The sequence below is a fragment of the Elephas maximus genome, chromosome 11 (assembly GCF_024166365.1).
Source record: "Elephas maximus indicus isolate mEleMax1 chromosome 11, mEleMax1 primary haplotype, whole genome shotgun sequence".
Taxonomy (NCBI): domain Eukaryota; kingdom Metazoa; phylum Chordata; class Mammalia; order Proboscidea; family Elephantidae; genus Elephas; species Elephas maximus.
In genome coordinates this window covers 55,357,878-55,373,294 of record NC_064829.1, presented here as the reverse complement: position 1 = coordinate 55,373,294, position 15,417 = coordinate 55,357,878, and the positions used below count along the sequence as shown (strand labels likewise).

Below are 15,417 nucleotides of genomic sequence, written 5' to 3'. Positions count from 1 at the left end.
CCTTCATCTAAGTTATCACTTAGCAACAATCTAGTTAGTGATTTTCTCTTCCCACTTTCCCCCTCCCATCAAAGATTGTTTCTTTCTGTGTGTAAACTTTTTCTTGAGTTTTTATAATAGCAGTCTCATACAGTATGTATCCTTTGGTGATTGACTTATTTCACTCAACATAATGCCCTCCAGATTCAGTCATGTTGTGAGATGTTTCTCGGATTCATCATTGTTCTTTATTTTTGCATTGTATATATTCCATTGTGTGTATGTACCACAATTATTTATCCATTCATCTGTTGATGGGCACTTAGGTTGTTTCCATCTTTTTGTTGTGAAAAATGCTGCCATGAACCTGAGTGTGCATATGTCTATTCGTGTGACAGCTTTTATTTCTTTAGGATATATTCCTAGGAGGGGGATTGCTGGATCATATGGTATTTCTATTTCTAGCTATTCCATATCATTTTCCACTGTGGTTGTTCCATTTTACATTCCCACCAGCAGTGTACAAGAGTTCCAATCTCCCGGCAACTTCTCCAGTATTTGTTATTTTCTGCTTTTTTTTTTTTAAATTAGTGTCGGTAATCTTGGGTGAAAGGATATCTCATTGTGGTTTTGATTTGCATTTCCCTAAAAAAAAATTTTTTTTTTCTTTTTTTTTTTAAAGGCTAATGTTCACGAGCATTTCCTCATGTATCTGTTAGCCACCTGAATGTCTTCTTTGGTGAAGTGCCTGTACATATCCTTTGCCCATTTTTTAATTGGATTATTTGTCTTTTTGTTGTTGAGGTGTTACAATATCTTATAGATTTTAGAGATAAGAACCTTGTTGGATATGTTGTAGCCCCAATTTTTTTTTCCCCAGTCTGTTGGTTCTGTTTTTACTCTTTTGATGAAGTCTTTTGATGAGCATAAGTGTTTAATTTTTAGGAGCTCCCAGTTATCTAGTTTATCACCTAGTGTTTGTGCATTGCTAGTTATGGTTTGTATCCTATTTATGACATGTATTAGGGCCCATAGTATTGTCCTGGAGCCCTGGTGGCGCAGTGGTTAAGAGCTTCAGCTGCTAATTAAAAAGGTCGACAGTTCAAATCCACCACTTTTTGGAAACGCTGTGGAGCAGTTCTACTCTGTCCTATAGGATCACTATGAGTCAGAATCGACTTGACAACAAAGGATTTGGTTTAGTGTTGTTGCTGTTTTTTTCTTCCATAATCTTTATAGTTTTAGGTTTTATTATTTAGGTCTTTGATCCATTTTGAATTAATTTTAATGTATGATGTGAGGTATGGGTCCTATTTCATTTTTTTTTTAATAGAGGGACATCCAGTTTTGCCAGCACCATTTGTTAAAGAGACTGTTTTTTTTCCCATTTAATGGACTTTGGGCCTTTGTCAAAGATCAGCTGACTGTAGGTGGATGAATTTAAGCCTGACTTCTCAATTCTGTTCTATTGGTCTATGTGTCTATCCTTGTACCAGTACCAGCCTGTTTTGACTACCATGGCTGTATAGTAGGTTCTGAGATCAGGTAGTGTGAGGTTTCCTACTTTGTTCTTCTTCGATAATGCTTTACTTATCCAGGGTCTCTTTCCTTTCCATATAAAGTTAATGAATAGTTTTTCCATCTTGTTAAAGAATGCTGTTGGTATTTGGATAGGGATTGCATTGTATCTGCAGATCATTCTGGCTAGAAATGATGTTTTCACAATATTGAGCCTTCCTATCCATGAGCATGGTATGTTTTTCCATTTGTGTAGGTCTCCTTTGGTTTCTTCGGGTAGTGTTTTGTAGTTTTCTTTGTACAGGTCTTTTACACCCCTGGTTAAATTCATTCCTACGTATTTTTTTTTTCTTCTTCTTTTCTTAGGGGCTATTATAAATGATAGAGTTTTCTTGATTTCCTTTTTGTAGTTCTCTTTGTGGGTATATAGGAATCCAACTGATTTTTGTCTGTTTATCTTGTGTCGTGCTACTCCACTGAACCATCTAACTTCTGATTCCTGCTTTTGAGCATGTTCCTGTTTTAAACCTGTTAACCACCCAGATATTATATGCAGCCATTTCTGTATATCTCTGATCACACAATGCCTTCCAGAGTGTAGTGGAAGGAAATTGAAAAGGGATGGGAGACACTTCTAGACAACCAATTCACCATTTGGCATCCCCAGGCCTACTGTGACCTGTGACAGCCCAGCCACCGGACCAACCTCCCAACATGGACTCTCCTGCCACTCTAGCCTCACTCCACCTCTCCAGCATCTCTCTTCTACCTCTTCCTTCTTTGTCTCCCTGTTCTCATCTCCCCAGCTCCCCCTCATGGGCAAAACACGCTCCTGCTACTTTCTCTTTGGAACTTTTGCACATTCTCTGTGTTGCTCAGTTTCCTGCTATGCCTGGATCTCAGCTCATCTTCCACCTTCCAAAGATGTTTTCTCATTGAAAGGCCATTTTCTCCCTAAGAAGAATCTCAGCACCAGCTGCAAGATGTTTAAATATTTCATTATTATAATTGCAAAATGTCAATTGTCAGACCTAAGACTTGGGCTCTGCCTTCTAGTACATCATAAGAAGAAAGAGCTGACAATTAAGGAAGTGGGACTTACAGATTTTAGAATGAATGAATGCATGGATGAATGAGGGGATGGAAGTTAATTGTAGTTCATTTATTTATTTAAGAAACATTTATTAAATGCACACTATTTTCCACCTTATTCATTCATTCATTCATTCAGTATTTATTTAACCTTTACTACATGCCAGGCTACGTGAGGATTTGGGAACATAGTACCTGTACCAGTACTAGTGGTAGCATTGGTTATTCAGTGGTAGAATTCTCACCTTCCATGTGGGGGACTGGGTTTGCTTTCTACCGATGCACCTCACGTGCAGCCACCGCCTGTCTATCACTGGAGGCTTGCATATTGTTATGATGCTGAACAGGCTTCAGTGGTGCTTTTGGACTAAGACAGACTAGAAAGGCCTGGAGATCTGCCTTACAAATCAGCCAACGAAAACCCTATGAATTACAATGAATGGTACAGGACTTAGGGCTGACTCAGCAGCACTAACAACAACACCAGTACCAGATGCCTTCATGTTGATTCTGACTCACGGCAACCCCATGTGTGTCAGAGGAGAACTGTGCTCCACAGGGTTTTTAATGTGGTTTTTCAGAAGTAGATCACCAGGGTTTTCTTTCAAGGCTCTTCTGAGTGGACTTGAACCTGTAACATTTCAGTTAGCAGCCAAGAGCATTAACTGTTTGCACCATCCAGGGACATCTTTGGGAATATAAGGGTGAGCAAATACACATGCAATTTCTGCACTCAAGGAACATAGGAGTTAATTTAAAAAATCTCACAAAAAATGTTTAATTATAGACTGTGCTACAAAGGAACATGAAGTGCTAAAAGAGGCTTACACAGGTAGCCCCGACCTGGGATTGAGCACCAAGAACTTCCCTGGAGAAGAGACAACTGAGATGAGAGGTGAAAGTTGAGGAAGGGTTGACTAGGTAGGGGGCAGAGTGGAGAATTTTGCGGGAAGCCGTGCCCAGGCTCTGTATGGGGAGAGAGCTTGGCACCATTGAGGAAGGGCCATGTGGCTGTGGCCAGGAAAGTGAGGGAAACATAGTGCCAGAAAAGGTCAAGAGGTGGGCAGAGGCCAGACCATGGGGGAAGAGGTGGGCCATGTTCAAAATATTGACCTTTATTCTAAGAGAATCAGGTAGTTCTTGAAGGTTTTAAGGAGGAAGAGGACCTCAATGTCATGTAGGAAATTGATGAGGACCAGAGTGCCTGAAATGAGCACTGGTGGCACAAAAGTATAAGTGCTTAGTTGCTAACTGAGAGGTTGGAAGTTCTAACCTACCCAGCGGTTCTGCAGGAGAAAGACCTGGTGATGTTCTTCCCCCTAAAACAAAAACAAAAAACCAAACTGTTTGTCTTTGAGTTGATTCTGACTCATAGCGACCATATAGATCCCATAAAGATTGCAGCCAAGAAAACGCTATGGGGGCAGTTCTACTCTGTCACATGGGGCTCTGTGAGTCTAAATTGACTCAAAGGTACCTAGCAACTACAACAGAGTGCCTGAGAGAGACCAGTTAGATGACTGGTGCTGGTGGCATGGACTGGGGTGGGGTGGTGGGAGTCGTGAGGATGGAGCCAGGAGGACAGAGTTGAGAGCTCCAAGAAGATACATGGAATGAGCAAACAAATCAACAGATTTAGAGATGTACTGAGTGTGGGGGAGGGGTTGAAAAGCAGGGAGGGGTCGAGAATGACACTTGGCAGATGTACAGAAATACAAGACACCAGTTCTGCCCTGAACAAGGGGATTGCTTGGTGGAGGAGAGAGATTATCAAGTGTAAGAAGACATACAATTGAAAATTTCAACCAGGTCACCTGATTATAATGGATACTGCTTCCCAAAGGATGCGCTAGACATGTCCAGAATGGTCAGACAAATTTGCTGAAAACCAGTTAAACTGTTTTGGGCCCTTCGCATGGATCGAATGACAGAGCTGATAGAATAGTTGATTTTGAGAAGGATGTCCATGTAAGGAATTCTGCTACGAGCCCCATCTTCATCCCCAAGGTAGAGTGGTGGGAGTCAGGGGTCACTGCTCTCTCCTGACTCCAGGCTTAGTGAGAAGGACTTCACTGGGGTCATCCAGAGATCTTGCTATGTGTTCCTGCAATTGGGGTGACAGAGGAGTGGAGCCCCACCCTTGCACGAGGAAGCTAAAGTTTCCTGGAGTAGAGGGCTGAGTTAGGAAAGTTGTTGCCTGTGATTCCTGGTAGTAGGAACTTGGACCTAAAGGCCAGCCAGGGGGCCTAGGAGCTACTGGGACAAAGCTGAGGTGGTTTGGGAACTGCCCATCCAAAGGAGACACACAGCCTGAGTCAAGGGGAAGCCCGTCAGAGTGAGGCCTATGAATAAACCCACGGAGGAGCCAGCTTTAAACATCCATGAGGCCCAGAGTATAAAAAGGCCTCTCAGGAGAGTGACTCATGGGGATAGTGGTGGCTCAGGGGTATAATTCTTGCCTTCCATGTGGGAGACCCACGTTTGATTCTTGCGTGTTGCTATAATGCTGAGCAAGTTTCAATGGAGCTTCCAGTCTAAGATGGATGAGGAAGAACGCCTTGCGATCTAATTCCAAAAATCAGCCAATAAAAACTCTATGGGTCACAATGGTCTGATCTGAAATTGATCATGGGGATGGTGCAGGACCAGGCAGCATTTCATTCTGTTGTTCATGAGGTTGCCATGAGTCAAGGGTTGACTAGATGGCAGCTAACAGCTACCAGCTACCACAGAAGTGATCCAACCCTGGGGTGGGCAGGGGTGGAGTGTGTGTTGGAATTTGCAGCTACCAAGAGAGGGACAGAGGTGAGCTAGATAGAAGGCAAACTCTTCTCCACTCCCCCCCACCCCTGACCCCTACCCAAAAGGCAGCTGCCCAGCTGCTCTGGTCCTGGTCCTGGCTGGGGAAGAGAGCAGAGAGGTCTGAGTTTCATGAGGACTAGAAGTGAGCTAATACTGTAGGCTGTGCAATTCTAATTACTGACATGAGGCAGGGTTTGTCACTTGGAGTGTTCGTAAACTTTTCAATTACCTGATGGTGATCAGAAAAGCCATGGGCCTGTCCAGGTTTTTATCTAGTGTCGAGGGAAAGATTGTCCTCATTAAGCAAAAATAAAGATGCTTTTTATCATATCCACCTGTCCTGTGTGTTCAACGTTCTGGTTACAGAGCAAGTGATTACAAACAATGATCTAGGTGCAATAACTGGGGTCAGTGCAAAGGAGGGGGGCTAGGCTGGCTTTGAGAAGTTGAGGGAGGCTTTACAGAAATGACCAGTGACCAGGTTTAGACTATGCACCAGAGTTTACAAGTCAAAAGGGACTAAGCGTCACAAACGGATCCAAATCCTAGAAGTTGGCAAGGAATGAAAGATCTTGGTGAGTGTGGTTGGACGGGCTGGGATGGGGTGCAGGAGGCGGTGGGCTGGAGCAGGAGACAGTGGCCCGATTTTGGAGGGTCTTATAAACAGGGCCAAGAATTGGAAACTTGTCTTCTAGGAGATGGGGTAACAAGAGAATGTGTCTGGATCAGTTTTCCGGAAAAATGATCCTAGCAGAAGTGCAGTGTGGCCTGAAGGGAAGCGAGAGAGACTTACTGGGCCTGAGGCTGTTGAGGCTCACCCACGTGGTAGCCTGTATCAGTGCTTCATTCCTTTTTATTGCTGAGTCGCAGCCCATCGTATAGACACATCTCAGTGTGTTCATTGGCCTTGGATGGACGTCTGGATTGTTTCTGGTTTTTGACTGTTAAGGATAAAGCTTCTATGAACATTCACATATTGATCTTGTGTGGACATACATTTTCATTTCTTCCATAAATAGAATTTATGAGATGTATGGGAAGTTTTATCAGAAGCTACCAAACTCTTTTTCAAAATGGCTGTAAGGTTTTACACCTCACCGGCAGAGCATGAGAGTTCTAGTTGCCCCATGACCTTGTCAACAGTTGACATTGTTTCAGCCCTGCTCTCTTAATCATTGTGTTCTAATGCTGAGGGCTTCTCTGAAAATATTTTGATTTCAAATTTTTGAGAAAACATTTCAATAAACATTTTATTATTTTTTTCTCTAAATGGACCCTTATGAAAAATAAACGTTTTATTATTGTTTTTCTCTGAACAAGCCCTCACTGCAAAATGAGTTGTCCTTAGTAATTTCTTGGTAATCTGTTATGATTCCTTCCTGAAGAATCCAGATAGTTAACAACAGGTGTCAAACCAGATGTGGCCAGCAGGGGGCATGCATTACCCATAATTAAACTTCACTCCAGCTCTTCCAGGTTTTGAGCTGACTCTAGGGCCGTCTGCCAGCAGGGTAGGGGAGGAGATGAAGTTGTGCTTTCCTGGGTGATGACTTTTGCAGTCAGAGATGCTTCCTCTGGTGGGGGACCTGAGTGGCTCCAGAGAGCGGGACAGGAACAAAGCTGGCCCCAGGCTTCGAGGGAGGGACTTGGGTGTTGACCGCCCTCATATATTCCCTCTCCCTCTATCCCAGAACAAACCCTTCCCTCCTCTCAAGCTGACATTTCTCCTTTAGAGTCACTCTTTGGGGTAGAGCACACAGCATATGTGATGCCTCTAGAAGGCTCTGTTTAACACACCCCAGGTACCTGGGAAGGCTGACAGTGAACCTCTCTCAGGCTATACTTTACAATCACCTGGGAGCTTTGAAAAATCCTGGTGCCCAGCCCAGAGCCCAGACCAAGTAAATCAACCTTTCTCGGGGTAGAACCCTCTAGGTGATTCCAACATGCAGCCAGGGCCATGTGCCCTGGGGTAGACGCTTGCTGAGCCTCTCCCGTTATTGGCCCAGACAAACTTGTCAAGTTAGCATGTTCACCTAGGAGGGTATAGACTACTGCAGTTTCCAAATTTTAGTGCATTTAAACTCCACCCCCCCCGCCCCAGGAGCGTGGGCGTTGTTGAAAACACAGACTCCCTAGTTTCACCTTCAGAGATTTAAATTCCAGAGGTCTGGAGTGGGGGCCCAGAGTGGGTATTTTGATGAGCTCCTCTGGAGAGGAGGTGGTCCCCGAGTCACATATGAAGGAACATGGACAGAGAGTGGTTCTGAGAGGAGGAGACCAGAACAGGGGAAGGGGATGCGGCAGCCCAGGGTCCTAGGCGTGGGGGCTCCTGGCTGAGCACACGCCAGGGAGCTCAGATGAGGCAGCGTGCTGGTGACTGCCAGAAGGAGGAGCTGGTGAGAAGTCTTGTGATGGTTCAGACTAGTTCCTCTGCCTTTCTGAATTTTGCCTCCAGTTGGGGGCCTCAGGCTTGACTGGGCTTTCCTGCCTCTTCTCAGGGATCTACTACTTAGACCTCAGAGCAGGCCACCAGGGGCCAGTGGTCTGGGGACAGGCCCCCTCTCTAGCCTGGGTTTTGCAGCAGAGCCTAGGGCTGGCCCATTGTGGTGGCCTCTGACTGGGTGTCTGTCCTGGTCTCCCCACTGTCTGCCTGCACCCACCATCCGGTATGGCTGAGTGTCAGAGCTACTGGATGGAAAGTCAGAGCACCCCTGCCATCAGCTGAGCCGCAATGCCATCCACCCACGCCTGAATGTCTCTTGTGATGGGGAGCTCTCTGCCACCCCAGGAAGTGCCCAGTGTTCCAGTGTTCCCCCCGGACTGCGCTGAAAGCTGTCTTTCTGTAACCACCATCCACGGGTCATAGGACTGCCCTCTTAGCCACATGGGCTTAGTCTAGTGCTTGTTCTGCAAGATGACCTTTCACATTTTTGAGGGCAGCTCTCTTATACCTTTGAAATGTCCTCTTCTCCAGCCAAACATGTTCAAAATGATGTATGTTCTGGAACACTGGCTTTATCAGTATATCACTTAAAGTATGGTCTCTTCAGCCTGTGCTGTTTTCCTTGTGGGCTGTGGGCCTTGTTTTCAAGCTTACTTTATAGACCTGCCTGTAATTTACTTGTTTGTTCATCCATCCATCCCTGCCTCCATCCCTCCCTCCATCCTTCCAACCGTCTGCCCGCCCAACCATCCGTCCGTCCGTCCGTCCGTCCATCAATCCACTGAACAAAGGCTCACTGAAGTCCACTGTGTGCCAGGCACTGTGACAGGTACCGGGGAGGCAACAAAGAACAAGATAGTCATGACCCCTGACCTCATTGAGCTCATGGTTGGGGGACCAATAAGTGAACAGGTTAATCTCCCCCTTGGCTATCTGGGCATTACTGGGGTCACCTGAGGTCACAGTGGGCTTTCCCAGGGTCCTTGACCTTGGACGGCCCCTGTGGTGTCCAGGACTCGGTAAATGCTTTGTGGGTTGCCAGAGTGCTTGTCAAAGCTCAGTGTACTCAGTGCCCCGACCCCTATTTCAGAAGTCAGCAGCCTTGAGGAGATGGAAGCAAGGGGGTAGGGTGAAGAAGGATTCCATAATAAACCTTCTTGCTCCGTAAGATGATCAGGGGACATAAATAATGGAGAGGAAACGGACGCTCTATCCTCCTCAGGGGGCCCTGGGCCCTGGGTGGTTTTTCACGGCCCTTGTGGGCTGTGAGGCTGGGGGATCTCCATGGTGGGAGGCCCCTACCAATGCCAGGTGGCCCGGAGGGGTCCTGGGTAGCCTTCCTGCTGTGAGGACAGGTGAGAAGCAGATGCTAAGGGCTTGATGTCACCTGATTCTCCATGAGGGAAGGAGAGGGGCCCAGGGGACAGGGCAGAGAGTAAGGAGGACAGCCTGCCCTCAGTCCCCATGAATAAGTGATGAGGCCCAAGGAGAAAGCCCTGGGCAGAGAAAGTAGAAATTACGGAGGAGGTGTGGTGAAAGGGTGGCAGAGGAGGGAGAGGACAGAAAGGGCAGAGAAAAAGCACCGGTTCAACTCAGGGGCCAGTGTGTGTGTGGGAGCTTCAGGAGGCTCCCAGGTGTGGGGGCCCAGGGAGGTGCAAGGAGGCAGGCTGGTGAGCAAGGGCCAGGAAGGGGTGGCCGGCAAGATGATGCCCCAGAAGAAAAAGAGGAAGAAAGACATCAACTTCTTGGCCCTGTATGAGGAGGAGCTGCTGAACTATGCCTCTGAAGACGACGAGGAGGGGCTGGAGCATGAGTACTACAAGGCCAAAGGTGCGCAGGGCTCCTGGCCTGGGGTGGCCGCAGGAGGGTGAGGAGCTTGGAGGACCTTGGTCTTGCTCAGGGGGAGCAATTTTAGGATCCCAGCCCAAACCCTTTGGGTTTAGTACATAATACCTAGTAGGTGTTATGCTAAGCAGTGGTCCTTCTGTGGTAGAATTCTCGTCTTCCAAGGGGGAGACTGGGGTTCGATTCCTGGCCAGCGCACCTCATGTGCAGCCACCACCTGTCTGTGAGTGCAGGTGTGTGTGTTGCTCTGATGCTGAACAGGTTTCAGTGGTGCTTCTACACTAAGATGGACTAGGAAGAAAGGCCTGGCAATCTACTTCTGAAAGCCAGTGAAAACCCTATGGATCACAATGGTTTGATCTACAACCAATTGTGGGGATGGTGCAGGACCGGGCAGCATTTTATTCCATTGCAAATGGGGTTTCCATGAGTCGGGGGCTGACTTGACAGCAACTACCAACATCAACAACAGGCATTATACTAGGGTCCCCGTTGTACAGAGAGGAGAAGTGACCTGCCCTTAGTCACAGAGTCTTATGTATAGATTAGACTAGAACCATGGTGTTCCCATTCTTTAGTTCCTGCATGTCCCAAGAGCCATGTTCCAGCCTGATCCCCCCCATGGATGTGGTCTGCATCTGGCAGTGTGCACTAAACTGCCTGGTCTATGAGGGGTGTTTGGGGGAGGAAGCCTGACGCCTCATCCTGTTCCCAGCAGGATTGGAGCCTGCTGCCCACAATGGCTAATGGAGGTGGGGAGCCTGATGTTTTTCAAGGAGACGTCCTGGCCCTTCTGTGGTGGGCAGTTGGTGTTCAGGACTCCACAGATTTGTCCTTTTAGCCTCATCTTTCTTGGAGCTTGTGCGTGCTGCTTTAAAAATATTCCACCTTCTTGCCAGGTGAACCAGAGAAGTGGTAAACTGGGAGCCAGAGGCCAGTTTTGGCTTGCAGAGCTATTTTGTTTGGTCTTTACAGTGTTTTAAAATATTTTTGATGGTGAATGGCTTCCAGCCTGTCACAGTCTTCACCACTCCCTATCATTTTCCACTAGTTTTATTTATTGTCTCATACAGTGTTGTATTCATTGACGCAGTCTGCCTGGTCCCTGAAGGCATTTAAATTCTCAGAGCTTACTCCAGGTTGGCTACCTAGTCCCTGTAAGCACCATTTCATTCATTCAACAAATATTGATTGGATGCCTGCCCATGGGCTTCCCATCCTTCCCTTTCTCCCTCCTCTTATCCTACTTTTGAAAGCCCAGCTCAGGTCCCACCACCTCCGTGAAGGCTTCCTTGATTCCAGTCCATTGTGAGCTCCTTAATCATATCTGATTCTTGGTTGTTCCATTGTTTCATGCAAGTCTCTTGTGTCGTGCTGTATCCTCAGCCCCCAGAACTTTGTACAGATGGGTCCTACTTTATTTGTCCACACCCTTCACCCAGCCCCCAGCACAGACCCAGGCTCAGAGAACCAGCTGTGGTATCACGAGGGCTGTGGCTCAGGTGGAGCCCCTTTCCAGCCATAGTGTCCTGGGCGTCTCTTGCGGAGTAGGGGGCGGGGAGGTGTGGGAAGGAAGGAGGGCCCTTGGACAAGTGATGTATTGGCTCCTTTCTCCCAGCTCTGACTGTGTCCTCTGGGGAGGGCTCCTGAGGCTAGTCATTGGGGTAGCATCCCTGTCAAACACTCCCAGCTTCCAGCACCAGCTGGGTGGGCTAACTCCTGGAGGATCCTCCGAGCCCACATGGCCGCAAGTGGAGGAAACAGCCACTCATTCCTCTCACAGCAGCACTCTGACTGCTGCCCACTTCTGTTCATGGGCTGTGTGCCTCAGTGCGCCTTGAAGCCTGTTTACATTAGTTCTCACCTTTGGTCCCCAGGATCCCCGAGAACAGTCAAGGCAGGTGTGGTTATCCCCATTTTACAGGTTAAGAACGCCGAGGCTCCGAGACATGAAGTCACTTGAGCGAGGTCACAAACAGGGTAGAGAACTAGAACTTCAAATATCCTTTTCTCTGGCAGTCCTCTGCTTCATCTTACCATGCTGCCAAAAACAATCATGGAAAACTTGTACTTAGCATTCACTATGCAGCAGGCACTGCTTTAAACATGTTACTCATCTTAACCAATTAAACTTTACCACAACCAACCAGACAGGTGTGATTTTTCCAATCTTCTTTTTCAGGTGAGGAAACTGAGGCACAGAGAGGTTAAGTCACTTTGGCTAAGATCACAGATTAATAAGTCACAGAGTTAGGGTTTGAATCGGGCTGGTCTGGCTAGTCCTTGCTCTTATACTGCCCAATTGTGATTGTGGTAAAATGGCTGAGGGAGCCACACGCACGGACATATCTGAGACACCGGGTCTCTGACTTGCCAGTCTGCTGCAGGGCGCTGGTGATAAGTGTCGGTGATGCTAACAGTGGTCACAAGCTGCACTGTAGCTATCATCTTCTTGGTTCTAGAAGTCCCTGGGTGGTGCAAATGGTTAATATGGTCAGCTGCTAACCATAATGTCCACAGTTCCAGTCCACTCAGAAGTGCCTTGGAAGAGAGTCCTGGTGACCTACTTCTGAAAACATTAGCCCTTGACAACCCTATGCAGTAGATCTACTCTGACACATCGTGAGTCAGGGTCACCATGAGTCAGAATTGACTCAACAACAATTGCACTGAACTGGACAGTTCTAGAAAGACCATCTCCCACTCCCTCTGAGCTCCAAGTTCTAGTGTTACATGGAGAATCCTGGTGATTGTGACGAGGAGGAAGGAGTTGGGCAACAGGGAAGGTCTAGTTTTCGTTCATCATTCTCTAGTCTTTCTTGTTCTTGAACTTCATATAAATGGGATCGTATAGTATACATATTTTTATGTCTAGCTTCTCTCACTCAACCTTATAACTGAAATATTTATTCATGTTGTGATATGCATCTATTCTAAATGTCCCGTTCGACGAGTGTTGACAAATGTATACGTCCATGTAGCCATTAAAAAAAAAAAAATTAGATCAGTCAAAATATATAGGACGCTTACACTAACCCCTAAAGGTTCCCTGTGACCCTTCCCAGTCAATTCTCCCCACTCCCACACCCAGGAGCCACTGTTCTGCTTTTGTTACAATAGATTGGATTTGTCTTTTCCAGAGTGTCATATAAATGACATTACAGAGTATGTAGTATTTTGTATCTTCTTTTGCTCAGCATGAGGTGTTTGAGGTTCATCTTAGTTGTATGTGTCAACAGTTCATTCCTTTTTATTGCTGAGTTGCATTCCATTGGATAGATCTACCGCAGCTTGTTTATCCATTCACTCCTTGGTGGACATTTGGGTTGTTGCCAGTTTGGGGTTGTTAGGAATAAAGCTGCTATGAACAGTCATGTGCAGGTGTTTGTGTTGACATGTTTTCATGTCTCTTGTGTAAATACCTAAGAGCGGAATTTCTGGGTCTTATGGTAAGCGTTGGAGCTCTGGTGGCGCAGTGCTTAAGAACTATGGCTGCTAACTCAAAGGTCGGCAGTTCAAATCCACCAGGTGCTCCTTGGAAACCCTTTGGGGCAGTTCTACTCTCTCCTATAGGGTGGCTATGAGTTGGAATTGACTTGATGGCAATGGGTTTTGTCTTTTTATGGTGTTGTACATAGGGTTTTCACTGGCTGATTTTTGGATGTAGATTGCCAGGCCTTTCTTCCTATTCTGTCTAAGACTGGAAGCTCCACTGAAGCTTGTCTACCATGCATAACGCTGCTGGTAGTCGGAATAACAGTGGCATAGCTTCCAGCCTCATAGAAACACACAAGTTACCACAGTTGTGACAAACTGACAAGACCGGGCAGATTTTTTTCTGTTATGTATAAGGTTGCCATGAGTCAGAACTGACTCGACAGCAACAAACAACAACGACAACAACATGGTAATTCTATGTTTATCTTTTCAAGAAAATTTTACCAATTTTATAACTGGATGGCCTCCCTTTTTCTTCTTGATTTGTATGAATTCTTCGTATTTTCTGGCTATGAGATCTTTGTCAGATACATGCATTTCCCAGCAGACTTCCCCTATTCAGCTGATCACCTTTTTCATTCTCTTGTTGGTCTTAATATTAATGAAGTCCAGTTTATCGAGCTTTCTGTCCATCATTAGTGCTTTCTGTGACCTGCTTAAGAAGTAGCTGTGTACCCTTGCATCAGCTATGGAGCACCCCAGGCTCTCCTTTTCTTCAAGCCAAGCATCCTCAGCCCTCTACATCTTCCATCGTGTGCTGTGGTTCTAGAATTCCTGGTCATTCTCCCGAGGACGCTTGGTTTAAAAATGCCTTCGTGTATGTGAGAGCCACGTGAGCAACACTTCAGGTTCTGGAGCTGTGCTGGTCAGTCAGGGTCAGAGTGAGGGATCCTGGTTGTTTAGAGTTTACGCATCAGATATCTGGTGGTGTGGGCTGTGAAGAACTAAGACTTTGACTGTCAAACATGACAGAGAGTCGAGTAAATATGCTGTGTTGTTTCTCTCCCGAACAGTGTCTCAGTGGGGGACCTTCATCTGAGCCAGGGACATCGGAAGGTCCTCTCGCCCCAAAGCATCCCTGCACCTAGTACATCACAGGTCTGGAAGGACCACATTACAATTGGGGTTGCTCCTGAAGAGCTTCTGAAATACATGTGCATGTTAATTGAGCGAACATCGTATCTGCCAAAGGAACAAGCCGTTAGGTCCTGGAGCTGAAATTGGCTTTTTGGTGTAAACAACGGTTATTAAAAAGGCTATCGTTTATTATTTTCTATGTGCCAGAGGCTTTGCATGCTTTATCTCTAATCCCTAGGACAGGCTTGCAAAGGAGGCACTACTGTCCAGGTTTTACAGAGAGGCTGGTACTGGGCGAGGGTCTCCTGGCTCATAAATGGAGGGCCAGGAGTTGCACCCAGGTCTTTGTGGTACTGAAGCCCAGAATTTTCCACTGGTCCACATGGGCTCACAGGCATGCTGCAGATGAAATGAAATAGCTCTTAAAACGCCTGCCACAGTGCCTAGCACACAGCAGGTGCTCAAACATGTTAATATTCTCCTCCCGCATTGCCATCTTCTTCCCTCTGTCCCCACTCCCTGCCCCACACATTTTGCCATTTGCACCCAGGCAAACCCTCCCCACCCCTCTGTGGAGTGGGCTCTGAATGGAGAGGTTTGAATAATGAGTGTCGAAACCCAAAGTAGCCTCCTAATCAGCTGGGCCTCTTAAACCAGCAAAACAAACAGGTGCTGCGGAGTTGATTTGTTGATTTCGACTCATGGCGACCCCGTGTGTTCATAGTAGAACTGCTCCGTAGGGTAGTCAAGGCTGTGACCTTTCAGAAGCTGATCACCTGGCCTTTCTCTCAAGGAGCCTGTGGGTGGTTCAGCTCAGATACAGTCAACACCCTTTTGGGGGAAAGTGCTTCCCTGCTCTGCAAAGACTGGGAAGCGGCAATAGTGATAGGCTTGCTTTAATAGTTAAGTGCAATAATATATATAAGGGCCTTAGTTGAGGAACATAGTAAGCAATACATACTGTTATTTACTAAGTACTGGCATTAATACATTCTCACAAAGCAGTGGATATCTGTCCTAAACCCAAACTATTTTAAGCAATCGCCCCACATTTTGCTGGCTCCCCACCTTATGAGTTCCATCTTCCCCATGTAGAGTCATTTTTTTTTCTCAGCCTTTTTGCTACAGACGTGTGCCTGTTCCAGCACAGGACTTTGACT

At 46.6% G+C, this 15,417-nt stretch overlaps 1 protein-coding gene across 1 annotated transcript in view; it reads left to right on the top strand.

Annotated features, from left to right (window-relative positions):
- LOXHD1 (lipoxygenase homology PLAT domains 1) overlaps positions 1-15,417 on the top strand; it is a 186,099-nt gene that overhangs the window by 7,821 nt on the left and 162,861 nt on the right. The gene's annotated exons all lie outside the window — the stretch shown is intronic.